This window comes from Canis aureus, chromosome 18 (genome assembly GCF_053574225.1).
Source record: "Canis aureus isolate CA01 chromosome 18, VMU_Caureus_v.1.0, whole genome shotgun sequence".
In the NCBI taxonomy this organism is placed as follows: Eukaryota; Metazoa; Chordata; class Mammalia; order Carnivora; family Canidae; genus Canis; species Canis aureus.
Window position 1 is genome coordinate 41,874,922 of NC_135628.1, and position 27,182 is coordinate 41,902,103.

The window sequence follows — 27,182 nt, forward strand, 5'->3', positions numbered from 1 at the left end:
TTAGTGGTGAGTAGAACTGTTACATACTATTTCTAGGTTAAACATTTAATTGCCAGTGCAAAATCCAGGAAAGTTTCCTTTATCCTCTAGATTTTGAGAAAGTGGTTGTTCCATCAGCTGAAGTCCCTAAATAAATTAAATGAATAGTCACAGCTACCAACCCATGGAAAACAAGCAACATGGGTATGAAATAAACCTTTGTTATTTTAAACCACGGATATTTGGTGTGTGTGTGTGTGTTAGTATATTTTAGACTCTTCTTACTGCTTATAACAAAAAACATTGCAATAAAAGTTAAAGTTTTATTTGAATATCAAACACAATTCCAGTTTTGTCCCACTCTGTCTCTGGAACCATTTAACAATGGTTATAACTTTATGAGTCGTCTTCTTAGCATTTGTCTACCTTTATCTCAATGCGTAAGAGGTATTTGATTAGTCTCATAAAAAATACTTAGATATATTTCCACTGATACATAGAGAGCTAGTTCATCCCTTTTAACTGCCATATAAAATCACATCATAAAAATATGCTACATTTATTCTATCTTGATTATCACATATACCCATACCCTAAATGCCTATTGATAGACATGTAGTCTATTTTTTATTTCATCCCACTATAATAACAAAACATCATTCAAAATATCTCCTTGTATACACATGGAAACAGTACAACTGGATTGTAGGGTGTACGTACATATATTCAGTTTTAAGGAATGCTGTTAAACTCTCCTACAATGTGACTGAACCACTTTATATTGCAACCACTTTTGTTAGGTTTACCCTATGTTTATTGTTCTGGTCTCTATTCTAGATAAGAACCTCATTTATTCCTCATACCAGAAAAAAAAAAAAGCAAATAAATCCTATTTCAATGGTGACTGCCACTGTATGTACACTGGCAATACAAAGCTAAGTAGGGCAAGGTTAAGGATCCAATCACCTCACAAACAGGATCATCTTGATTATTTGCACTATGATTTATTAGATAAAACTGGGCTATATTTTCCTTAATTGAGTTCACTCATGAAAATGAGCTTTCAAATATGGTATAATTATCTATAATCTATTTTCTCCATCTTCAAACTGAGTAACAACTTATATAAAATGAGCCGCTTAGTTGAAGGAGCAGTTCTGTATGCTACTTTACATGAGCTTACACTTCATTGTTGTTGTATCGGATGATGGTCTTGCCAAATGCTAGGAAGAGTTCATTTTTACTGATAGAGTTTAATTTTACTGAAAATGGAGACCGCTTAGAAATATTCTAAGTTACTACACATGAAAAGGTATAGCATTACTGGAAATATTCTCTTATATTACCACATATGAAAAAGTACAACACTATTTGAAGACAGAGTTGGATTAATTGAAAATATACAGTGTAAATGCTATGGTTTATATTTATTAATTTAATTTATTTATTTGATAGAGAGAGAGACAGCACAAGCAGGGGGAGCAGCAGAGAGAGAGAGAGAGAGAGAGAAGCAGGCTCCCCACTGAGCAGGGAGCCTGATGTAGGGCTCAGTTCCAGGCTGGGATCATGACCTGAGCTGAAGGCAGACACTTAACTGACTGAGCCATCCAGCTGTCCCTATAGTTTATATTTACAAAGTATTTTGAAAGTTTTAAAATGAAATATGAATGATAAGTCAATAGGTGAGATAAAATGGGATGGCAAGAAATACTTAAATGAAATGAGAGAAGTCAGAAAAAGAAGAAACAGGGACACCTGGGTGGCTCAGCGGTTGAGCGTCTGTCTTTGGCTCAGGGCATGATTCAGGGGTCCTGAGATTGGGTCCCACATCCGGCTCCCTGTAAAGAGTCTGCTTCTTCCTCTGCCTGTGTCTCTGCCTCTCTGTTTCTCATGAATAAATAAAATCTTAAAAAAAAAAAGACAAATGCAACAAATAGAAAACAGCAAGATAGTAGATTCTAATCCAACAGTCAATAATCACTACAAATGTGAATGGTCTGAATGCACTTTGTTAAAAGATATTTTTAGATTAGATAAGAAAGCAAGACCTGAATCAATGTCATCTACAAGAAACTCACTTTAAATATAAAGTATATGGATTAAAGCAAAGGGACAGAGCTGCTATAGAAAACAGCTTAGCAGTTTCCTTAAAAAGTTAAACACAGAGTTACTATATGAACCAGAAATTCCTCTTATAAGTAAAAAGCATATGTTCACCCAGAAAACTTGTAGACAAATGTTCATAACGGCATAATTCATACTAGCCTAAAGATTGAAACAATTCTAATGCCCAGCAACTGATGAATGGATAAACAATATGTGATATGTCCAAACAATAAAATATTTTTCAGTCATGAAAAGCAACAGAGTACTGAAATATGTTGGAAGTAGAAAACCCTACAATCAATTATGCTAAATGAAAGAAGCCATACATAAAATGTCACATAGTACGTAAGTCTATTCATTTGTAATATCCAGAATGGGCAAAACCATAGAGGCTGAAAGTAAGTTAGGGATTGCCAGGCATTAGAGGAAATGGAAAGTTGGGATTGACTATCAATAGCTTGGAAGTTATTTTGGGGTAATGAAAATATTCTGGAATTAGATAATACTGATGGTCACACAGTACTGAATATATTGAAAACCACTCTTCAGAACACTTTGAAATGCTAGATTTTATGTTATATGAAATTTATTTCAATTAAAAAATGTTAAAGTATACAGACAGAAAAAGCTATACCATGTAAACACAAATCAAAGAAAGCTGAAGTCCCTATATTAATTTTAGACCAAGCCAATTTCAGAACAAGGAAAAATTTCAGAGATAAAAAGGAACATTACATAGTAACAGAGGCGTCAATTCTCCAAGAACACATAACAATCCTAAACATGTATGCACCTAACAATATAGCATCAAAATGCATGAGACAAACTCTGATAGAACTAACAGGAGAAAGTGGTAAATCCATTTTTATAGCTGGTGTCTTCACCACCACAAACAAGCAGGCAAAAAATCAATAAGGATAAAACACTCTTGAACACCACAATTAACCAACTTGGTATAATTGATATTCACAGAACACTCTAAACACCCACATCAAAATGCACACTTTTGTGAAGTGCATATGAAACATTCACCAAGCTAGATCACATTCTGGTTCATAAAAATAAACCTTAAGCAATATAAAAGAATATAAATTATGCAAAAATGTTCTGATACCATAACAGAATTAAGTGAAAAATCACTAACAAAGCTAAATAAGTACCCAAATACTTGGAAAACAAACAATACATTCCTAAATAACCAATGGGTTAAAAAGGAAATTAAGAAAAGCTTTAAAATATTTTGAACTCAATTATAATGCAAATACAAATAAAAAATTGTAGGATGCAGCTAAAGCAAATCCTGAAAAAGCTAGTAATAGCATAAAATGAATATATTTTAAAAGAAGGAAGATCTACCAATAAATCATTATCCTACGTTTCCATCTAGGAAAGCAAATGCAAGTTAATAAAAAGAAGTGCAAATTAAACAACACGAGCAAAAGAGAGGAAATAGTAAAATGAGAATAAAAATAAATTAAGTTAAAAACAGGAAAATAGAGAAAATCAATGAAACTGAAATATTATTATCTGCAAAGAACAGTAAAAGTGACTTCTAGTTAGGCTAACAAAGAAAAAAGAAAGAAAGACAAAAATTACCAATGTAAAATATAAAAGAGGGGCTATCACTGCTTATCCACAGACATTAAAATGATAATAAATATTAAGAACAATTCTATAACTATAAATTCAAAAATTTAGATAAAATGTAATTATTCTTTGAAAGATACAAACTACCAAACTTCGCTCAAGGAACAAAAAGTAACTTGGATAAGTTATCTAATTACATCTATTAAAGAAATTAAATTACTAATTAACAATTTTCTATTAAATAAATTAAATTTCTAATTAAAATTTTTCCAAAACAAATGGGAAAGAAGAAACATCAAGCCCAAATGGTTTCACTGCTGAATTTGTTCAAATACTTAAGGAAAACATAATACTAATTCTACATAATATCTTTTAGAAAATAGAAAAAAGGGGAATATTTTCCAATTTATTTTATGAGGTCATAATTACCCTAATATCAAAATGGACTAAACCATTACAACAAAATAAAACTAAAACTAATATCACTCATGAGCATAGAAGCAAAGATCTCTAACAAAATATATGAAATAAAATTCAGTCATATATAAACAGAATAATACATCATGGGGCTCATTCTAGTAATGCAATGCTAGTTTAACATTCAGGTCAACCGATGTAATTCATTATATTAATAGACTGAAAAAGAAAAACTATTATTATATCAATAACTAAAAACAAATTATATTACAAACTTTAAAACTCTTTCATTCCAAAATTTGGAATATAGCTCCTTCAGTCTAACAAAGGATATATATAGAAAACCTATCATCATACTTAATGCCAACAGACTGACTGCTTTACCCTCGCCATCAGATCCAAGGCATAAATATCCTTTCTCACCACTCATATTCAGCATTGTACTAGAAGTCTTAGCTAGTTAGGTAAGGTAAGAAAAAGGAAAAAAAGGTATACCTATCACAGAAGAAGACATAAGACTCTTTCAGCAGACATGATTGCCTATGTGGAAAACACCAAAGAATTTACAAAAAACTTCTTGGAACTAATAAATGAGTTAGGCAAGGACTCAGGAAACAAAATCAGTATACAAAAGTCAGTTGATTTCCTATGTAAGAATATTAGTAATTTTAAGCAAAAAATTTATATTGTCAAAAGTGAATTATGTATAAATCTATCCAAGAACATGCAAGTTCTTTTTTTTTAATTTTTATTTATTTATGATAGTCACACAGAGAGAGAGGCAGAGACATAGGCAGAGGGAGAAGCAGGCTCCATGCACCAGGAGCCCGATGTGGGATTCGATCCCAGATCTCCAGGATCACGCCCTGGGCCAAAGGCAGGCGCCAAACCGCTGCGCCACCCAGGGATCCCCATACAAGTTCTATATGCAGAAGAACTATGATACTGATTAAATAAATCAAAGAACATTAAAATAAATGTAGAATAAATGTACATAGATTGGAAAAGTCAATATGGTTCAGATGTCAGTTCTTCCCGATTTGATCTATATATTCAACAAAATCCCAGTAAAATCCTTAAAAGCATTTTTGCTGGCATCAACCATTTTTTAAAATTATGTGGGGAAACAAAGACACTAGAATAAAGAATTTTGAAAAGAACGATATTGAAGGACTTATTTTAACTAATCTCAAAATTTCTATAAGCAACAGTAATATGGTGTGATATTACTAAAAGTATAATATGTATATCAATGAAACAGAATAGGAAGCCCATAAGTAGACTCCAAAAATACTGCCAACTAATTTTAAACAAAAGTGCAAAGGCAATTCAATGAAGAAAGGATTGCCTTTTCAACAAATAAGGCTAAAAAAAAATTGAAAGCACATATCCATTTGGCTAGATTATGAAAGGCAGTTATTTAGCCAAATACCAACCTAGATGTTGCTATGAAGGTAATTTTTAGATGTGATAGACTTTGAGCAAAGTAGATTACCCTTTATAATATGGATGGACTTCATCACTTCAGCTGAAGTCCCCTAAGAAAGAATTCTGCCTCTAGACTGTCTTCTGACTTAAAACTAAACATTAACTCTTCCCTGGATTTCCAGCCTGCCTGCCTTCTTTCCCTCTAGATTTTGGATTTGCTCATGTGGGCCAATTCCTTTAAATAAATCTCTTGATTGATAGATAGACACATACATATAGAAATATATGCATCCTTTTGGTACTATTTCTCCAGAGAACTTTAAGTAATATAGTTCACAATATAGCAACTGAGCCAGAAACTGAAAACATAATTCCTCACAATGGAACCCCAAGATTGCTATTTATCTGTACTGTTAGAAAAACACAAAAGTTTCTCAAATATGGGCAAGCTCTGAATTTCCTCAGTTACTCTACTTATTTTCACTGATTTCATATTCTTTCTCAGTCAGCTACCAAAACAAGTGCATTTTTTTCTGTTGTATTTTGGTGAGAGATAAGTCAATATATTCCATCCAACTCAAAAGCAGTAAGACTGGGTTGCTGGCTTAAATTTGATAAACATTATTATGCCATATCCCTAGTGTTTCTGAATAAACCAGGAGTCAGACATATGCTACTCATAAAAGAGAAATGTTTGCCAAAGGTGAAAAGAATGTATTCTCAAAGAATATCTGGAGGAAGAAACACAAATCTCTACTTCTCAAAATGTATATCAAAAACTGCATTCCTTAAATAGGTGCTAAGTTTCTAAATTCGTACTCTAGGTCTCTCTTCGAAAATATTTTATAGTGTTTTTGATTTATGCATTGTTAAGGGCTATAATATCTAACCTGCCCACTTCACACCTGGTGAAGCAGCTGCTGCAACAGTAAATGACATTAACTTCAGCTGCTGAATGGGCATTCATTCTCAGGATGTAAATAAGAACAACCTAAGGAATAGCTACCTACATACACAATGGGTCATAAAACTGAAGGAAAGTGATGGTCATCTGTTTTAACAAGATAATCTTAATCGAATTTCCAGAAAAGCCACAGCATAAGCAAACACTTAAAACCCTAGCAGAGACTGGGCGTTGTATGTGAGAGATGAATCACTAAATTCTACACCTGAAACTAGTATTACAATGTATGTTAAATAACTGGAGTTTAAAAGTTTGGAGAAAGAAAGAAAAAGAAAAAGAAAAAGAAAAGGGAAAAAACCCTAACAGAGAAAGGCACCTTGCAACACTTCACATGATTGCTTTCTGAAGTCTTTAATCAAAGTCAAGTGCTAAAACTATGCAAGTACAGAGAAACATCATGACTGAACTACACCTACAGTTTCTAGATCCTCTCAGTTCTTGCCCCTCTATCTCAGCTTCTGACTTCTCCAAAGAAACTATACAAGACTTGGAGCCTGTTTGCTTTAGGAAAGATAAAATGAACCCAAATCCTAATCTATTTATAGTTTCCATAAAACCAAAGAGATAACAATTTCCCAAATTTAGATGCTACACTATAGAGATATAAAATATACCACATTGTCACTGAGGTGGTTGGACTTACTGGATAATAAGGCATGTGAGGCCAACACAGCTTTTTGGTCTTCCTATCATCTTTACTGAAAGAGTCCCAGAAGCCAATCTGTGATCAGAGATGGGCCAGTGAAAGGAGGTACCCAAAGACTTTTCCCTCCCACACCTGGAACCCTGAGGAAGAATTAATAAAATTCACAGTAAGAAATCCAAATAACCAGGGAGCAAAAGGTGAAAGTTTGCACGCTTTTAATCGTGGTACCTGCATTCAATAACCCATCCAGGCTCATCATCCATTAGCGGGAAGTCTCAGGGCCTCCATTTCTTTATACTCTCATGTGGTAATTCCTTTGATGATTAGAATATGCACCCCAATGCCAGGCACTATTCCTCTCTCCCCAGATCCCCAGATCTCTGTGCCTCACTGCTAATTTCTTCTATTCACTAAAAATGCCCCACCTCTTCATTACTAAGCTGGGCTTGCTTCCAAGCCCCGTTTTCAGCACTCTGTTCTTTCTCTATCATTTCTATTACTGAGAGGGGAGAGGATAATCTTTAGTTCTGGAGGAAGGAGACATAAAAAAAAAAAGTCACTGAGCTGTCTGTTGGCAGCTTATTTTTTTTCTTTCTCTACTGATAAACTCCAGGTAGTTACTTTAAAAAAGAAAACATATACTTTATTTCAAGGATAAATCTTCTGCACTGTTTGCATATTTTTAAATCCCTATTATGCTCAGAGTTTTTTTTAAATTTTGTATTGTTCTTGTTTTGCCCCAGTGGGGAAGTGTATTATAAAGTTCATTTTTATTGCATCTTACTGATTAGGGGAATAATTTGTTTATTTGCTTGCTTGCTTGTTTATTGCAATTTGTGGGAAATGTGCCATTCTATCACGTGTAGATTAATTAAATATCCCTGGACGCCTGTATGTGGCAAGAAACATTACTAAACAATGTGAATACTGAAATGTCAGATCCTTTGAATATATAGCAGTAATGTATCATACTGATAATTCCATTTTCCATACTTTTACTGGACAATTCAATTCATGACAGTGGAATTTTTTAAGACAATAATTCAAATCAGAAAATAAAATAACCAAGGTGATGACTGTAAATGTTTGCTGGGTAATGATTAGTGATTCCTGGCCAGCAAACAAATGTTCTCATCAGTATAATTCTCCTTTAGTATGGAACCTCTTTCAAGTTATTAGGATCCCTCGGTAAAACACAAATTGAGAAAAAAAAAAAAAAAGAAAGAAATTGGCCCAATTTAGCAACTGCTGTATATCGTTATGGGCCTAGACAAAGTCATTAATCCAGAAATACCAATTATTTACAATTTTTCCTGAAATAATACTTAGAAGCAGGGCAACTCAGTTCTGAGGCTCAGATTATGCATTTTACACATAATGATCATAATGACTGCTTACCTCAAAATTTATTTTGCAGATTAAGTAAATAAGCATACATATAGAAGAAACCAGAAATCATGGGGAAGTTATAGTATTTAAAATTATTAATATTATTTCCTTACTTTCCATTGAAATACTTATGTACTTTATATTTATACTATTTTTGCCATTAAGTGGGGTTTATTTTTATGCCATGCAATGCATCAATCCTTTCCTTTAGAGTTTATCTTAAGCTTATAACTTATAATTATACTTGAGAAATACTTCCCTCCCAAAGCATTATATCATATTCCTATATATGTCATCCTAAATTTTTTCACTATCTCCATTTTAATATTTAAACCAGCTATAGTTTAATTTTGTTATGAGCTGTGTAGCTTTGTTATCTAAAATAATTTTCCCTGAAAATGATTAGCTAGTTGTCTTTTGTCAGGGCTAAAATGTGATTCCCACTTTACAGATGAGTAACAAAAGCTCAAGGAGGTAAAATGATAGACAGTGGTCTAAGAGCCAGCTCACACCTATTCTCAAGAACCAACTATAAGTAGCATTTCTAAAATCCATGTTCAATAAGTTGGACATGATAGAAATATTTACACCAGGAAAATCAGTAAACACTACAAACCAGAGTTTTATTCCCTCCTTCCCTCCTTCCTGTCTTTTGACAGCCAGTTTATCAACATACCATTGGAAGGATCCTCATTCACAGTGGACCATGTGCTGTGCTAGGGCATTAACAAGATGATAATATAAATGTGGTTCATCTTCCTGGAGTATCATTTGATTTAATGGTAACTTAACTATCAGAAATACAGTATATTGTAAAATAGAATATAAAGTTCATATAACTTTTCAAGATTTAGCTTGATATTACAAAATGAGAAAAATGTGTCCTTGTAGTAGACAGATTTCATTCAATAGCCCCAATTCACAATACAGAGATGAAAAAGAAGTGCTAACCCTCCTGTCCTTTAGGATATCTTGAGCAGAAAATTTGAAAACAGTAGACTAGAATATTCATAAAGACTAGTGATTGTTCCTATAACCCCTAGCTTGCACTTCTATTATTTTAAGTGATTAAGCTGGAACAAAATTGCAGATCCTCTGGCAGCCCATTGGTCTTTGAAGCACAGTAGGCTATTTCCCATTGCCTCATTATCAGCATATACTTGATTTAAATAAAGCAGAAAACATATGCTGCTTGCCAACATACTCTAAATGTTTAGAGTATTAGCAATCATCTCTGCAGTAGGTCACCTTTTAGATGACTCCCCATGATCCCCAACTCTGGATGTGTAATTGACCTTATGTAATTCCCAACTCTTGAGTTTGAGCTGGACTTATTGATTCACTTCTGATGGATAAAGTATGGCAGAAGTAATGGGATATCAGTTCTGCAACTAGATTTTTTAATAGTCTGAGGCTTGTTTGGGGGCCCTCTCTCATTCTCTCCTGACTAGCTTTCTCTGAGATAAGCCATTTGCTATGTTATGAACTACAGAGAAATCCTTGTGGCAAAGAAATGACACCCTCAGATAACAACCAGAGAGAATCTAAGGTTTGCCAACAATCACATGAGTGAGTTTAGAAGTGGATCCTCCATGAATTGGGCCATGAGATGACTGCAGTCCAGCTGATACCTTGTTTGTAGCTGTGTGACAGACTTAAAACCAGAGACCCAGTTAAGCCATGTGAGAAGACTGCTGACCTGCAGAAACTAGGAGATAATGAGTGTTTGTTGTGTTAAGCCACTAAACTTTGGAGTGATTCGTTATACAGCAACAGAGAACTAAAACAGTCCCCAAAGGACTCAATTCATTGATGATAGTGTTGTAAAGCTTTACATATTAAAAGTCTGATGGACTAATGATCCATCTCCCAAATGGATTCTAACATCATCCCGTATACCACTTCTCTTTTGAGAGCTGTTTTTCATTTACTATTCTTGGTGCATAGAGATATCAATACTAACTTCTGGTTAGTGGATTCAGAATTTCATGTATTGTTTTTTTTCTTCTTCTGAATAATCCTATACCTTTTATCTTTGTGTTCCTCCTCGCATTCAAATACTTTCATTGGCAGCATGAAACTGAACTTTTGTTCAGCCTGAAGCTATGGAACAGAATTATTCTTGGCACAATAGGAAATGGCCACAGGAAGACTGTATATCTGATGGAAATCTCATTAGCACCGAACTTTAACCAAACTGCCTCAGAGTCAGGAAACCAGCTATGATGGGTCTGCAAAGAGCAGGAAATTGTTCTACCTTGGCTGAAAATGCATTGGGCTGGGTGGGGGGGAAGGGGTTAGCAGAAAGAGAAATAGCTGCTCACAGAAGGGATCGACATATACAATTGTACCAGTATGCATGATCCTACTCTTCAGAATTTCCATATTTTTAATTACTTTTTTCCTCTCCTATGTTTAAAGGACTTTGCAAGTTCTCTCAGGTATACCTGGCTCTTCCTGATTTTGATGCTGTACACTTTGTGGTTTGGAATGTGGTTTTAAAAATTAACACTAACCCAATTAAGAGTATACTTAGCCTGAGAAGCACTAAGAATTGTGTAGAATTGTTGAATCATTACATTATACATCTGAAACTAATATAACACTATAATAATACTTGAGTAAACACACACACACATACACACACACACACAAACTAGCACCAGCAGAACTTATCCAGTGGTGATTATCTCTCTTCTTGTACTATGCCACTCTGATTTATCACTGAGACTTACTGGGGGCACTGGAGGTTTGGGGAGTGCTTCAGGATTGGATGAGTGGATGCTAAGAAGGAAGTGCTGTCAGCTATTTCTTAAAGAGAAAACTGCTGTCTAGAACTTATTAAGTCATAGCTCACAGATTAGGAATATGGTTTTGGATTTAATATTTTCTGTCCTTGCCTTGCAATGAAAAGAGCATGCCAAGCATTTCCTTCCATTTTTTAATCCCTCACCAAATAGGTTTTCTTCAGAAAGTCATCTCAACCCCCACTGACATTGATTGCAAAGACTTTGAAAATTCTGATCACTTTTGTCCCTCTGGCCTGACACTGTAGGACTGTTTGCTAAGCCCTGCCCAGCCTAGGTGGCTGCAACATTTATTGATATTCTTATTACATAAAATAGTGCTATTAACTAGTCCCCTTGCCTAATAGATTCAAATGATCCTGACTCACTGTTGGTCATTATTAATGACCCTGGTCATTACTCCAGTGTGACCAACTTTTGCAAAGTGATCTATAATTGTTACAGTTGGCCCTCTGATGTGTAAATTTGAGGCGGTGTTGAGAAGGAACATCTCTGACAATGTGCCTCCTCTTCCAGCTGAACTGTCCAGGACTAATACATCGTCTTCTTGTGAGTTGACAAAACTTTCTTGCATAGGAGGATAAATTTGCAGCTACTGCATCTTCAGAGGTGTGTTTAAGCTGGATAAATGTTTATTAGTATCCATTTTTACGTAGGAAAGTTGGATTGTGGTGGAGAGAAGATCTAGGTTCTCTAACCCACTGTATCCTTCCCCACCTTCAAAGCTCTAAGTAAATATCAGCTCCCTGCAAAACTGTACCAAATTTTCCTAGTTGGAAGCAATATCAATTTCTAAGAATTCCTTAACATTTTGGTTGTACCACTCTCATCTGAAACCATAGGCAGCTTGCATTTTAGCTATTTGTGGCATCATTACTTCCCTACTAAACCACTGATTCCTTGAAATCAATGACCAATATTTTCTTTTGTATTGCCCCACAGCTTCTCGTACAAAAACTTGTTCCAGAAGGAATTCAATAAATAATTCTGAATTGGATGAATGAAAAAAATGAATGAAAAGAAGGAGGCTATACTTGACAAGGGAGGAAGGCACTGGGCAATTAGGACCAGGGGAATAAAGTAGTAGATATTCTGAATTGAATCTTTGAAGGAGGAGTCGAAAATATCATATTAAGTGCCAGATGCTGGCAGAAAACAGAACTCAGAATTACACCTAATTTCATCAATTTAAAATATCTGATCTAAAGTGGCGTATTTTGATATTTTTGCTTGTTTCATTTTTGTTACCAATAAAGCTGAGTGTGGCAGTTAATTCCTCGACTTGGCTAAGCCAGAAAGGGAAAAAGAAGCAATTAGTAACTATAAAAACTATGGGTAATGGGTATTTATTTGACAGTTTCTGAGCATTAGAATTGAGCTAAGCTCTACATCAAAACCACAAAGTAGGCATATGATATATTCCAAAGATTCCATATGCTATTATTATTAGCCTGTGAAAATAATACTGGAGATCAGTATATTCAACACTTGGATCTCTTTGGGGTTGCAATGTGGTGATGTCACTTCTGTACTGACCATCCCTCAGTTTCTAACAATGTCAGTTAGTGAATAAAGCACTGATTAGATTGGGGTATTACCTAATTGTGTCTCAGCTGTGTAACTTCTATTAAGTCCTTCTCACTTGTCTGCGTTTCATTTTCCTAGTTTCAAAATGAGGACTTAGGCTGGAAAATCCATTAATTTTTTTCCATCTAACATTCAGTGGCTCTAGGGTTTAGGAACATACGCACAAATGTGGACAAGACTTCTCATTCTATCTGGACGAGCCCCTTGGCTCTCCAGGACGCATGGGTTTATTCTGGGCTACCAGGCTTCCTGGACCACAGGAACCCCCTAGTGGCCATCTGGAGAACTCTCACTAGCCACCTCCCAGTTCCAAAACCTAGAGGGGCATTATGTTCCTTTTTTTTTTTTCTTTTTTTGATGTTTTTACTTGGAATTCAGTTGATATTGCTTTGTATAAACTTTTCTCACATATTTCCATTTTTTCCAACTCTTTTCCGATTTTCTTAGGAAAGAGCTTTCTTTCTCTTTCCCTACTCCCTATCCTTTATTTCATTTCCCTCTTTTTATTTATGAGATAAAAGAGGGTGACTGTTTCACTTTTTAAATAATGTCTTCTAAAACGTTTAATAACTTCCTTCTGATTAGACAAAGACATGCCTGTTTATTGTAGAAAATTGGGATATAATAAAATAAATTACCCACAATAATATTATCTACACCTATCACTAGAAGTATTTCAGGGTATTTCCTTTTACATTGTGTTTGTGTATATATATGTAAATAACTTTCAAAATATAATTTAGATTATACACTCTTTTTCTTTGTGACCACGTTAATACTTTGTACTTTATACATAACACTTTATACATTTTTTCTGTTTTCTAAATCAACATGTAGATTGTATCTCATATCCCAAATATCTATATCTGTATCTCATATCCCAAATATCTATATCTCATATCCCAAATCTAATCTAAATTTATCTAGGGGCACCTGGGTGGCTCAGTCAGTTAAGCATCTGCCTTGGCTCTGATTGTGATCACAGGGTCTTAGGATGAGCCCTGCATCAAGCTCACGGGGAGCCTGCTTCTCCCTTACCCTTTCCCTCTGCTTGCTACTTATCCTGTTTGTGTTCACTTCCTCTCTGTCAAATAAATAAAATTTTAAAAGAAAAAAAAAGAAAGAAAGCCATCATCTTTTACCTGGATTATTTCAAAAGTTTCACATCTGATCTTCCTGCTTCAGATTTGACTATCCATAGTCTGTTTTCAACGTAATAGCCAGAGATATTCTTTGTAAGCACTATTGAGTCAATTATTTTGTTAAAACTTCCAGTTGCTTCCATTTGATCCAGAATAAAAGCCAAAGTCTTCTCTGTAATCTGGCTGTGTTCACTTTTAATTCCTCCAGTCTTCTCCTTGCTTACTGGCTCACCCATTCCCCACTCCTGCACTGGCCTCTTTATTGTTCCTAAGTGCACCACAGGATTTGCTCTTGCTCTTCTGTTTGCCTGGAATATTCTTCTCCAGGAGAGCCATGCAAATTGCTTTCTTACTTCCTTAAAGTTCTGCAAATGTCACCATCTCAGTAAGATTTTCACTGGGCATCATTTTTAATTTTTTCACCCTTATTGAGATATAATTTGCAAATAAAATTGTAAGAGATTTAAGTGTAAATGTGATGATTTGATATGCATATATCTTGTTAAAGAATTCCCACCATTGAGTTAATTAACAAACCCATTGCCTTGCATATTTACCCTTTTTCAAGAGCCTCTTGTGTTACCATCTTAGTCCTTCATTCACCAGCCACTTTTTTAATTACAAGTATTCTCTCAATTCATCTTTGCTGTCCCTGGCAATACTATCTCTTCTCACTTAATTTTTTGTTAGTTAATAAAGTAACGTTATCAATATAAATATAAATCTTTAGCATAATTATTATTCTTTGTTTTCTGTCTCTTCTGATTGGGAACAGGTAGAGAGAGAGAGAGAGAGAGAGTGTGTGTGTGTGTGTGTGTGTGTTTTCCATTGCTCATATGTAAAAAATTTCTCACAGAGATGCCTAGATGGCTCAGGGGTTGAGCGCCTGCCTTCGGCTCAGGTGGTGATCCCGGGGTCCTGGGATCAAGTTCAGCATCGGGCTTCCCGCAGGGAGGGAGCCTGCTTCTCCCTCTGCCTGTGTCTCTGCCGCTTTCTCTTTGTCTCTCATGAATAAATAAATAAATAAAATCTTAAAAATTCTCACAAAGATTAGCTGATTTAGATCTGTATGTTATTCTTAAAAAATATTAATACTTTAGTGCATCAGGAACTTATGTTGCGGTATAATATGAAATAAAATCTTCCCTCAAACCATTTGATAATTTATCCCATCCACATTGAGTTATGATACTTATTTTGCCACATAGTAACATGTGTCTTTTTGTTAATCTCTCTGGCCAGAATTGTATAAAGCCCATGCTCTTAATGATTATAATTCTAAAAAATGTTTCAATATATCATTGGGCAAGTTAACTCATCATTAGTGATAGTGGTGAGTTAACTTTCTCCTAAATATTTCCTCAGGTATTTTCATCACTGTATTCTTACAAAGTTAATTTGGAATTATGTTGCCTACTTCCAAAATGGCACTTTGATTAGAATTCCTTTAAAACTATAAATTATTTGCGAAGAATTGACCCCTTTAGGTTTCAGTGGTTTTAACAAAGAATATGCTATGTTTTATTTCATTACATCCATTATCTGTTCCAGAAAGACTTTAAGTAGATTATATCAACTCAGAAACTATAAAAACATTAATAGGAGCATGAGGAAAATAGGACAAGAGGAAGAAAATAAAATATAAGATCTATTAGAAGTAAGTTCATGGCTCAAGATGCATTCCAAATGCTTCTGTCCTCTCACTGAAGAGGATTCACAAATCTATGTGTAAGCTCTAGAGAAAATATTGCAAAGGGGGAGCTCAATGGTTTCCCTAGTATTAAAAAAGTTTTGAAACCAGATATTAATTTCTCCCATAGAAGACATCTTTACTCTAGCTCTGACAGCAAAGGCTGTAGAGTTATAAATTAAATACCCTATATTGTAAGTAATCATATAGCATCAAAATTCACTTCACTTAAAGTTAACACTATTCAGACAGAATCAAAAGGATATGATCCACATCCAAAGCTCTTGGTGAGCTTTCTCAATACAGGGGAAGTTTTAAGATATCTAGATTATGAGGTGGCAATTAGTTTGAACTTATGTACAATATCTGATGAGTTATTGGCTGTAGCATAAACGATTCTGAGGATTCACAGAGACTTAATACAAAGGAGTTCTCAGATTAACCACTGATCACTTGTGGGAGTTCAGGACTGAGTAAGCATCAGTCTATAAGCCACTAGTTCACCTTATAGGAGGAATGAGTATAGGTATAGTTTCTAGAAAATCCTCTATAGGAGTAAGTTGATTAAAGATATAAATTTGCATATTAAAAAAACAAGGCAAACCCAAACTAGATAATTCAAAGAAATGCACACCTCGACATTTTATACTCAGAGCACTAAAAAATAAAGACAAAGAAAAAATCTTGAAAGCAGCTGAAAGGGTGGGGATGCATTATATTATATATACTGGAATGATTATCTGAATGACTATGGATTTCACAACAGATACCACAAAAGACAGAAGACAAACATTTTTTAAAGTGCTTAGTAAAAAGAACTATCAACTCAAAATTGTAGACATAGCAAAAAGAAAAAGAAAAAAATTCATCAAAAATGACAGCAAATAAAGACATCTTTCAGATAAAGAAAATTAAGGGAATTTGTCTCCATTGATCTTCCCTACAGGAAATGCTAGAGAAAGTTTTTTAGGTTGAAGGACATGATACCAGAGGGAAACTTGGAACTTCTGAAATGAAAGAGCAATGACGGAAATGGTAAATATTTTGGAAAATGTTATATATTTTCTTTAGTTATTTAAAATATGTTTCATAATTGTAACAAAAAATTATAATATCATCTGAGGAGAGAGTTTCAATGTATGTAGATACAAGACATTTGGAAACTATAATATAAGGGAGAGAAGTTAAGGGGCCTACAACATTATAAGCCCTCTATTTATTGTTTGTTGTATTGCGATAATTTTATTATGACAAGTCACTCTTCCAGCATCAAGCATTTTACAAGTTTATGACTATTCAGGTAACAGAAACCTTTGAAATATCAGTTCTTATAAATTATTGAACTACATTTGGAGGGAAACCTTTGAAATATCAGTTCTTATAAATTATTGAACTACATTTGGAGGGAAAATAAGGATAACATTTGATTAGAATTCTGCTTGTTAATTATAAAAGGAAAGTGACTATCATCAATTTAGTGTTTTTTTAAAGGTTTTTAAAATATGGTAAAAACCACATGACATTAAATTTATTATCTTAGCCGTTTTTAAGTATACAGCTCAGTATGTGTTAAGTATATTCACATTATTGTGTAACAGATCTATAAAACTTTTTCATCTTTCAACACTAAAACTCTATATGCACTTAACATTTATTCTTATTCCCACCTACCTTTGGTAACTACCATTCTATTTCCTGTTTCTATGATTTTGACTGCCTTCATATGACATTTCATATGAGTAGAATCATACAGTATGGTGTTTTGTGACTGATTTCTTTTTGGAGAATATACTAGTTTTGTCCATGTAGTAGCATGTGACAGGATTTCCTTCTTTTTTAAGTCTGCATCATATTTCACTCTGTGTGTATTACATTTTTAATCCATTCATCTAGATATTTGGGTTGCTTCTACATCGTGGCTATTGTGACTAATGTTATGATGAACACAGGTGCACATATATCTCTTCAAAATCCTGCTTTTAACTCTATTGGATATATGCCCAGAAGTGAGATTGCTAGGTCATATGGCAATTCTACTTCTAATTTCTTGAGGAAGCTCCATGCTGTTTTCCATAGCAGCTGCACCATTTTAAATTCTCATCAACTTTGTGTAAGGATTCCAACTTTTCTGGATCATCCCCAACTTTTGTTATTTTCTGTTCTTTAAAAGTGGCCATTCTATTGGATGTGAGGTGGGGTTTTTTCTTAAGACTTTATTTTTTAGAGTAGTTTTTTTTTAAAAATATTTTATTTATTCATGAGAGACACAGAGAGGCAGAGACATAGGTGGAGTAGCAGGCTCCCTGTGAAAAGCCCGATGCAAGACTCAATCCCAGGACCTTGGGATCACGACCTGAGCCAAAGGTAGATGCTCAACCACTGAGTCACCTAGATGCCCCTTTTTAGAGCAGTTTTAGGTCTATAACCAAGTTGAGGGGAATGTGCAGAGATTTCCCATATACAGAGATTTCCCATATACCCCTGGCCCAACATATACCTAGGTTCCTCCATTATCAACATCACTCACTAGAATGGTACTTTTTTTTCTTTTTTTTTTTTTTCTTTTTTAACCAAAGATGAATCTACATGGACATACCATAATTACCCAAAAGTCTACAGTTTACCTTAGAGTTTACTCTTGGTGTTGTATACTCTGTGGGCTTGGACAAATATATAATGACATATATTAGTCCTTAGACTAATTTTATATATAATATATGTAATATATATATAATTTTAAATAATTAGAATATTTTCACAGCCCTAAAAATCCTGTATTAAGTGGTAAGATATTAACTCTAAGAAGACTATGAAAAGTTAGGTAAGTATATTTTAAAAATAAAGAAACCATTAAAAAATACAAAGTGATATTATCCAAATTCCAACACATAAATTAAAATGTGGTAGTTTTTAAAAATTCAAGTATACAAAAGAAGATATGAGAGGTAGAACAGAGAAACAAATATCAGTGGAGAAAAATTGAAAAGTAACAAAATGGTCAACTTATTCCAACCACATAAATCATTACATTAATACAAATGGTCTAAACATTAAAAGACAAAGATTATCAGTCTGGATTTTTAAAAAGATTCAATGATAAACTGCCTATAAAAATAAATAAAACATAGATTAAAACATATGTCATATTTATGGAAAATCAAAGGAACTAGACGGCCAAAAATTTTAAAATAGAGTTGAAGGATTCACAGTACTTGATTTAAAATTCATTATAAAACTGCAGTAATAGAAAAAGTGTGGTTTTGGCAAAAGAATGAACATATAAATCAATAAAATACAATAGAGAGTTCAAATATAGGCCTATATACAAAAGTACAACTAATTTTGAGGAAAGAACAAAGCCAATTTGGTAGGGAAAGAACAGTCTCTTTTACAAATGGTGCTGGGACATTTTCTCCATATTCAGATGAATAAACCTTAATATATACTTATACCTTATACTAAAAAAATGACTTAAAATAGGTCATTGATATAAATATAAAATACAAAACTCTAAAAGAAAATCTTTGAGATCTTGTATTAGACAATCATTTCTTAGACATGATATTAAATGTATAATCTATAAGAGAGAAGTATGATTCATTGGTTTATTAAAACTAAATGTTTGGTTTGTGAAAGAGACATTCAAGGAATGAAATAAGAAGTCACAAACTCAGAAAATACTTTCAAATTATGTATCTGACAAAATATTCATCCAGAACATATGAAAAGCTCACAGAACTCAATAATAAGAAAATTCAGTATCAGTGTGCAAAATATTTGAACAAATAACTCACCAAAGAAAATATACAGATTGCAAATAAACACATTAAAAAGGTAATCAACATTATTACTCTTTATGGAAATACAAATTAAGCCTAGAATAAGAATTCACTCCCCATCTATTAGAATGACCAACAAACACAAAGAAACAACAACAAAAACACCTACTGCTGGCAAGGATGTAGAAGAATAACTGGGTTTCTCATAAATCACTGGTAGAAATGCAAAATGGTACAGGAACTAAGGAAAATATCTTAGCAGTTCCTTATAGAGTTAAACATACAGTTACTTTGAACCCAGAAATGCCATTCATAGTATTTATCAGCATTTATGCAAATGAAATAAAAGCATGTTCATACAGAAACCTGCTGAGAAATATATATTTAGCAACTTTGCTGAAAACTACAAGCTACCCTCGTGTCCCTCACCTGGAGACTGGATAATCAAATTGTGTTAAATCTATTTAAAGGAATACTGCTTAAGATTAAAAAGGTATGAAGTACTGATACCTATAACAGCATGTATATATTTTAAATATATTATGCTGGGGCTGAAAGAAGTTAGATTCATACTATATGGTTCCTTTTATTTGACATTCTGGAAAATTCAAAACTGTATGGAAGAGAACAGACCAGGGTTAAAGAAGTAGGTCTGACTGTAAAGTGGCAGTCCAAGGACATTTGTAGGGGACAGTGTTGAGACTGTTCTGTTTCTTGATTATGACAGTGCTTACATGACTCCATGTAGTTGTCAAATTTCATAGAACTATGTGACATAAAGACTGAATTTTATTGTTTATAAATGTAAAATAAATTTTAATACCCCTCAAAATGTCGAGTCAGAAAATTGAATACATATTAATATATAGTGCTTCTTCTTAAAAGAGAATGAAAAATTCACTACCTTTAACCCTTGTTATTATTCTAACATTTCATCTTACTAAAGAAAAATAATAGGATTCTCATCTTCCTATTATAAAGACATCAATGTACATAGCAGTGTTGCTAAAATACTCTGTCAAAGGGATGGAGGTAGAAAAGATTATGTGCTTTTTGATAAATCTTTGCTGCCATGTGTGTGGTTGTTCTGTAAGGAAGAGAATCTGCTATCTTGGTAGTTTTCTGAATAGAGTTGTCTAACAGAAAGAATCAATGAAGCTGCTGGCTGATTAATGAGCATGAAATACAGAATGCTGTTATCTTTATTAACAGTGAAAAAGTATAGACTTTAAGAATAAATAAAGCAAAACACATATATTATGTGACTTACTTTCTCTAGCCCTAACTCATTGTTTTTAGGAATCTACTTATATCTGCATGGTAATCAAAAAATAAACTTTAATAAATAATATATAGAGATTTTAGGAGGGGCTAGGAAATGAGGTTGTAGTATTATGGGGTCAGACTGAATCAAAATACTATAAACAATATCTGATACAATTAATGTTAGTCTTTGAACTTCTCAGTGTTTCTTCTCCTAAGTCATTATCTACTTTACTCCCATTTGTTTCTATTTCTTTTGTCCAGTAGAAGAAAATAAATACTTTCATTTTAGGTGTGTTACGGATTTTGTTAATTCCTCCCAAAAGCTACCAGTGTTAATGGAACAGGAAGCATCATCTAGGTCTTAACCAACTTGAAAGATATGCCTAAAATTATTTAGTCAAAAGAAAAATCATCAAAATGCACATATAAAAATAATACTCAACTGTTTCCCTACAGTTAATATTCTGTCCTCAATCCCTTTCAGCTCTTCTTCCCCTCAAGTCCAGGTTATATTGTTGAGGTCATATAAATATGAGAGATAAGAGGAATTGATAGACTAAAACTTAAAACATAGACTTTGTATATATGCACAGGTGCATAATTTCTTTACTTTGCATCAGACCACTCTCTGTAAGCCAGTTTATCTAGAAACAAACACAACATTATAATGACAAATTTTCTAATTTGAGTAGTTTTCTGAGTACCTAAGTGCTGAACTCTAAATTTAGTTTGATGAAATAATAGGAGGATTTATTAAAAGTTGAACAACATGCCATTTTCTGCTTCTTTCTGATTCACTAGTGAGTGTCTCAAATATATTGACTACTGTTTATGATGAATGTTAGTGTTTAGGATCCAGAACTCAAGGAGATAAAAATACATGTGCCACAAGGGAGAGAAACATAAAAGGTAATGACCATGGAATGGAGGCACCTGGGTGGCTCAACGGTTGAGTGTCTGCCTTTGGCTCGGAACGTGATCCTGGAGTCCTGGGATCAAGTCCTGCATCTTCTCCCTTTGTCTATGACTCTGCCTCTGTGTGTGTGTTTCTCATGAATAAATGAACAGTCTTTAAAAAAAAATAAATAACCATGGAATGGGAGAAAAGATGAATCCTTTAGGTCTAGGGGGATATGGGTTATTGGATAGCCAACCTAAAATCCAGTGTGCCCTGCAATGTCACCCTACCTTGAGTAAAAAAACTCAAGTCTGCAATTGTCCTCTAACTCCTGGAATTTCTGTTCACAACCTTCTTTCCTCAATCCCCTCATCACAGGGTCACTATCTTCTCTCACCCCATAATTTTGTCCCCATCCCCTATCCAGCTCCATGTTTATGATGGTGTATGTTAATGGAAAAGATTAAATATTTGTCTACTAGAGTGGGACATTTCTTTGATGGATAACTCTGAATATGTTTCCTATAGAAACATCGTATTCTTGTTATATTGATACAAAACTATATCTGGGATATTTTTAGAGTTGGCCTCACCAAGAGATATAAATACCCTGTATAATATTTTCTCTCAAAGAAAAATGTCTTCCAACTTCTTTTTTTTTTTTATCTTCCAACTTCTGAACAACAAATTTACAATCAAACTTTTGGAACCCTACCCATTATTATAGTAGCAATTTCAGGTATATATTTGTAACTGTGTTGTTTTCTTAATTACTGTAAATTTCTGGGCACTAGGGATAAGGCTAAACTTTGTATTAGATTAGTAAGGTCGAGTGTCTACTTTGTGCCATAAACCAGGCTCTAGATAAAAGAAAATTAATCACCATCAACTGTTTATTACATACAAATTTGACTGTGGTCTATACTGGTCCCTTTCCTCTGGCAACTTAAAATCAAATATAGGCTATCATAATAATGCCATAAAAGTCCATGAAACGTGTAAACTAAATAAGAAGTATTTATCAGTCAAAATTGAACCTGAGTTAAGTGAGAGTTGATCTTCTCAGAAGAATAATCCCCAAAGCAGTCCAAAAGTTTACAATGTACCCCCTTACAACAGAGTCAAGGGCTGCACTGGGCTTTCCCGAAGGCACTTAGGTTTGCTCACCTCCCAAATAAGAGAGGACTTTGATCTAGAGCATCAGGAACATCAAGAGTCCAGTCCCAGTCATAACTCTGCTCTGACCCTCTCACTATCCTCGACAGTCATTCCCAACTTGGAATTTCATTTTCCATTTTGGAAATAAGTTGTGATAAGTTGATTTGGCTAAAAACATAGAGAAAATCTGGCCTCACACAAATATGTAATTGGAAAAGGGAGAAGTATTTTAGCAGCCTTTTAAAGATAATTTGATGCCCACCAAAACTTGTAAGTGGTAGTTTCTTGAAACTTAGTTACAATATGGAATCTAAAACTGTATCATTATATACTCTATCACATTAAACTGATTTGTCTATCTTGAATCTTACATAAGTCTCTTATCCATTCAAGATTTGGTAACAGCACACATTGGTCGTTTGGAAAATACTGGATCGAGTTATGCAGACCTTCTATGCAACATTTCATCATACAATATAAAGAAATACATTTCTTAGTATTTCTAATATTTTTAGCAAAGTGTTTATGAATTGGGAAGCTATCAAGTTCATGTTGGTAGATATAAATTTTCCAAAATTCCAATTCTCACTTAGAATTTCTAATTTTATCATTGGCATTGTTTACAGTAATGTGCTATAGTTTGTGCTGTAGTTTGTAATGGTTTGTGAGACCCAATTATCTATTCTCAACTCTATGTTTAGTGACATCAGGTTAGTAGCTTGAAATCAGACAGGTTCAGAGTATCCATGGCACAGAAACTGGCTATCAGTCTACGAAATTGGGATCTTCTTTCTCCCACAAAAGGCTAGTTATTAAATATTTATCAGGACATTATTGGTTGTTTTCCTTGAGGAGACAGGTTTATATTTTATTGAAGATAAATTTCTGCCAAATATCCAAAATTTGAACAAGGTTATGTTGTCTGAAAGTTGATATCTAAAAAAAAGTTGTCAAAAAAATAAAAATAAAAATAAAAAATAAAAAAAAATAAAAAAAGTTGTCCATGAAAAAGCCGTTCATTCATCTTACAATTCATACTATTGGGCAAATGCTTTTCCTCTGGACAACCACGTACTTTTTAGTATACAATATTATACTTTGAAAAGCATTATTTTATACTTACAGAACCCTAGAAATTTTTTTTTTTTTTTTTTTTTTAGAAATTTTACTACCAATATACTATCACTATCAAAGTCTAAAGAAAATAATGGCTAAAGAAGAAAATATTGACATTAGATAATAGAAGGAGAATTTAAGATGCAAGAAAGATAATAAAAAATAAAATGATAAGCATGTGTTAAATAAAAAAAATATTAAATAATAAGCATGAAATAATAATTATGTATATGTTGAGGGATTAAATCAACAAGAGGGAAGTAAAAATATTTAACTCAGGAGAGAAGGCAAATGAAAATAACATATTTGAAATTATTGATTTGTTTTTTTCTCTGTCTGACTTATTTTATTTTACTTTTGAGTTTCTATTTAAATTCCAATTAGTTAACATACAGTGTAATATTTATTTCAGGTGTGTAATACAATGACTCAACACACCCATTGCTCATCACAGAAGTGCACTCCTTCATCACCATTACATATTTTACTCATTCTTTCTTCCATCTCCCCCACTGGAACCATCAGTTTGTACTCTATAGTTAAGAATATGCTTGTCTTCCTCTCTCTTCTTTTTTCCCTTTGCCCATTTGTTTTATTTCTTAAAATCCATGGGTTAAATCATATGGTATTTGTCTTTCTCTGATTTATTTCACTTAGCCTAATACTCTAGCTCCATCCATGTCATTGCAAATGGCAAAATTTCATTATTTTTATGCCTGAATAATATTCCATTGTGTATATATACCACATCTTTATCCATTCATCAATCCATGGACATTTGTGCTATTCCCATAATTTGGCTGTTGTGGATAATGGTGCTATAAAAATTGGGGTGCTTGTAACTCTTTGAATTAGTATTTTTGTATTCTTTGAATAAATACCTAGTAGTTCAATTGCAGGATCATCAAGTAGTTCTATTTTTAACTTTTTGAGGAGCCTCTATAAATTTTTCTAGACTGGCTGCACCAGTCTCCATTCCCACCAATAGTGCAAGAGGGTTCCTTTTTCTCCACATCTTCACCAACACCTGTTGCTTGTTGTGTTGTTGCTTTTAGTCATTCTGTTAGGTGTGAGAGGATATCTCATTGTGCTTTTGACTTTCATTTCCCTGATGATAAGTGATGATGAACATCTTTTCACATATCTGTTGGTCATCTATGTATCCTTTGGAGAAATGCCTGTTCTTCTCCCTGTTTTTAATTGGATTATTTGTTTTTTGGGTGTTAAGCTTTATAAGTTGCTTATATATTTTGGATACTAACCCTTTATTGGATATGTCATTTGCAAATATCTTCTCTCATTCCATAAGTTGCCTTTTAGTTTTGTTGACTGTTTCCATTGCTGTGCAGAAGCTTTTCATTTTGATGAAATCCCAATAGTTTATATTTGCTTTTGTTTTTCTTGCCTCAGGAAAAAAAAATCTAGAAAGAAATTGCTACAGCTGATGTTAAAGAGGTTACACCCTGTGTTCTCTTCTAGGATTTTTATGGTTTCAAGTCTCATATTTAAGTCTTTAATTCACTTTGAATTTTTTGTGTTTGGTATAAGAACGTGGTTCAGTTTATGCATATGGCTGTCCAGTTTTCCCAACATTATTTGTTGAAGAGACTGTCTCTTTCCGTTTGGATAATCTTTCCTGGTTTGTCAAAGATTAATTGACCACATAGCTGAGGGTTCATTTCTGGGTTTCCTATTCTATTCTATTGATATATATATATATCTATTTTTGTGTCAGAACCATACAGTTTTGATCATTACAGCTTTGTACTATAACTTGAAGTCTGGAATTGTGAGGCCTCTGGTTTGTTTTCCTTTTTCAAGGTTACTTTGGGAAACTGTTGATTTGTTTCAGAAGACAGCAAGATATTAACTTTAGACTACAGTGTCAAATATGAATGCTAAAATTTTCTATGTAACCACTAAAATATTAGAAATAGTGTATATATTCTACATTCTACTCTAAATAAGCGAAAGACATAAATAAAAAGAGAATAAACCAGGAAAAGGGGACTGAAAAAGAGTATAGCAATGTGCTTAAGAACATTTGTAATAAAAACTAATAAAAAATCAATTAACTTATCCTGTTAAAAGGAAATATTGAGGATTTTCACCTTTGTCTATGATAGATTAGTTTGTAAAAACCAACCTTTCCATGGAGAATAATTGCTGGATATAATAAAAATGAATGAACAACTGTTTTAACACAACAGAGAGCAGTGTAGACACCTAGAGCTTGAGTAGCCCAGATTAGAGACAATGGAGACATGCTAATTTCTCCTTGAAATATTTTCCAGAAAGTAGCTGTCAAGCTAGAGATCCCCTAGAAAGAAGCAGCTTGAACCTTCAACATTCTCACAAGACTGGGGAAACAAATAGAGCTTAATGCTACAAAGACAAGAAGAATTTGAGGGACCAAGATCCTGGAGTTTAAGAAACTGCAAAAAATAAGGCTGATATTCTGCATTGCTTTTTCTCTTGATACATTTTCCAAATTCTATGCTTCACAAGAGATCTAAAAGCTGGGAAACCAATTCTTCTATGAAATTCACCATCTTGAGGGATCCCTGGGTGGCGCAGCGGTTTAGCGCCTGCCTTTGGCCCGGGGCGCGATCCTGGAGACCCGGGATTGAATCCCACGTCGGGCTCCCGGTGCATGGAGCCTGCTTCTCTCTCTGCCTGTGTCTCTGCCTCTCTCTCTCTCTCTCTCTGTGTGACTATCATAAAAAAAAAAAAAAAAAAAAAGCTAAAAAAAAAAAAAAAAGAAATTCACCATCTTGACATCTATTGTCTTAAATATATTAATCACAATTATTTTAAAGTTCATGTAGAATTATGATACTTGTAAACTCTAGTTCACCTGCAAGTCTTTCTATTAACTGATTTTCTTATTTGTTTGTTTTTAATCATTTTTTGTCTCTTGGCTAGCCTCATACATTTTTATTTGAATACTGAACACCGTGTATGTAATACTGTAGATTGTTGCTGTTTCTTTTCAAGGGGATTTAATTTTCTTTTGTCAGTCAGTTAGAATAGGGCCATGTCCTACTTCTGACAGAAACATTTGCATATTGTTGAAAAATTTTAATCAACAGAAAGATATAATTAGAAACTTGTATATATCTAATGGCATATTTTTTTTAATTTCTTATTTATTTATGACAGTCACACAGAGAGAGAGAGAGAGAGAGAGAGAGAGGCAGAGACACAGGCAGAGGGAGAAGCA

General features: G+C 33.6%; 1 protein-coding gene and 1 long non-coding RNA gene across 15 annotated transcripts in view; one reads left to right on the top strand and one right to left on the bottom strand.

The window, feature by feature from the left end:
* GNGT1 (G protein subunit gamma transducin 1) overlaps positions 1-27,182 on the bottom strand; it is a 340,050-nt gene that overhangs the window by 214,019 nt on the left and 98,849 nt on the right. The gene's annotated exons all lie outside the window — the stretch shown is intronic.
* The window catches only part of LOC144288909 (uncharacterized), a 95,506-nt gene that overhangs the window by 34,691 nt on the left and 33,633 nt on the right, over positions 1-27,182 (top strand). Inside the window, exon 3 of the long non-coding RNA XR_013356974.1 lies at positions 16,689-16,777. This is a non-coding gene — a long non-coding RNA (uncharacterized LOC144288909). The remainder of the gene's footprint in view (positions 1-16,688; positions 16,778-27,182) is intronic.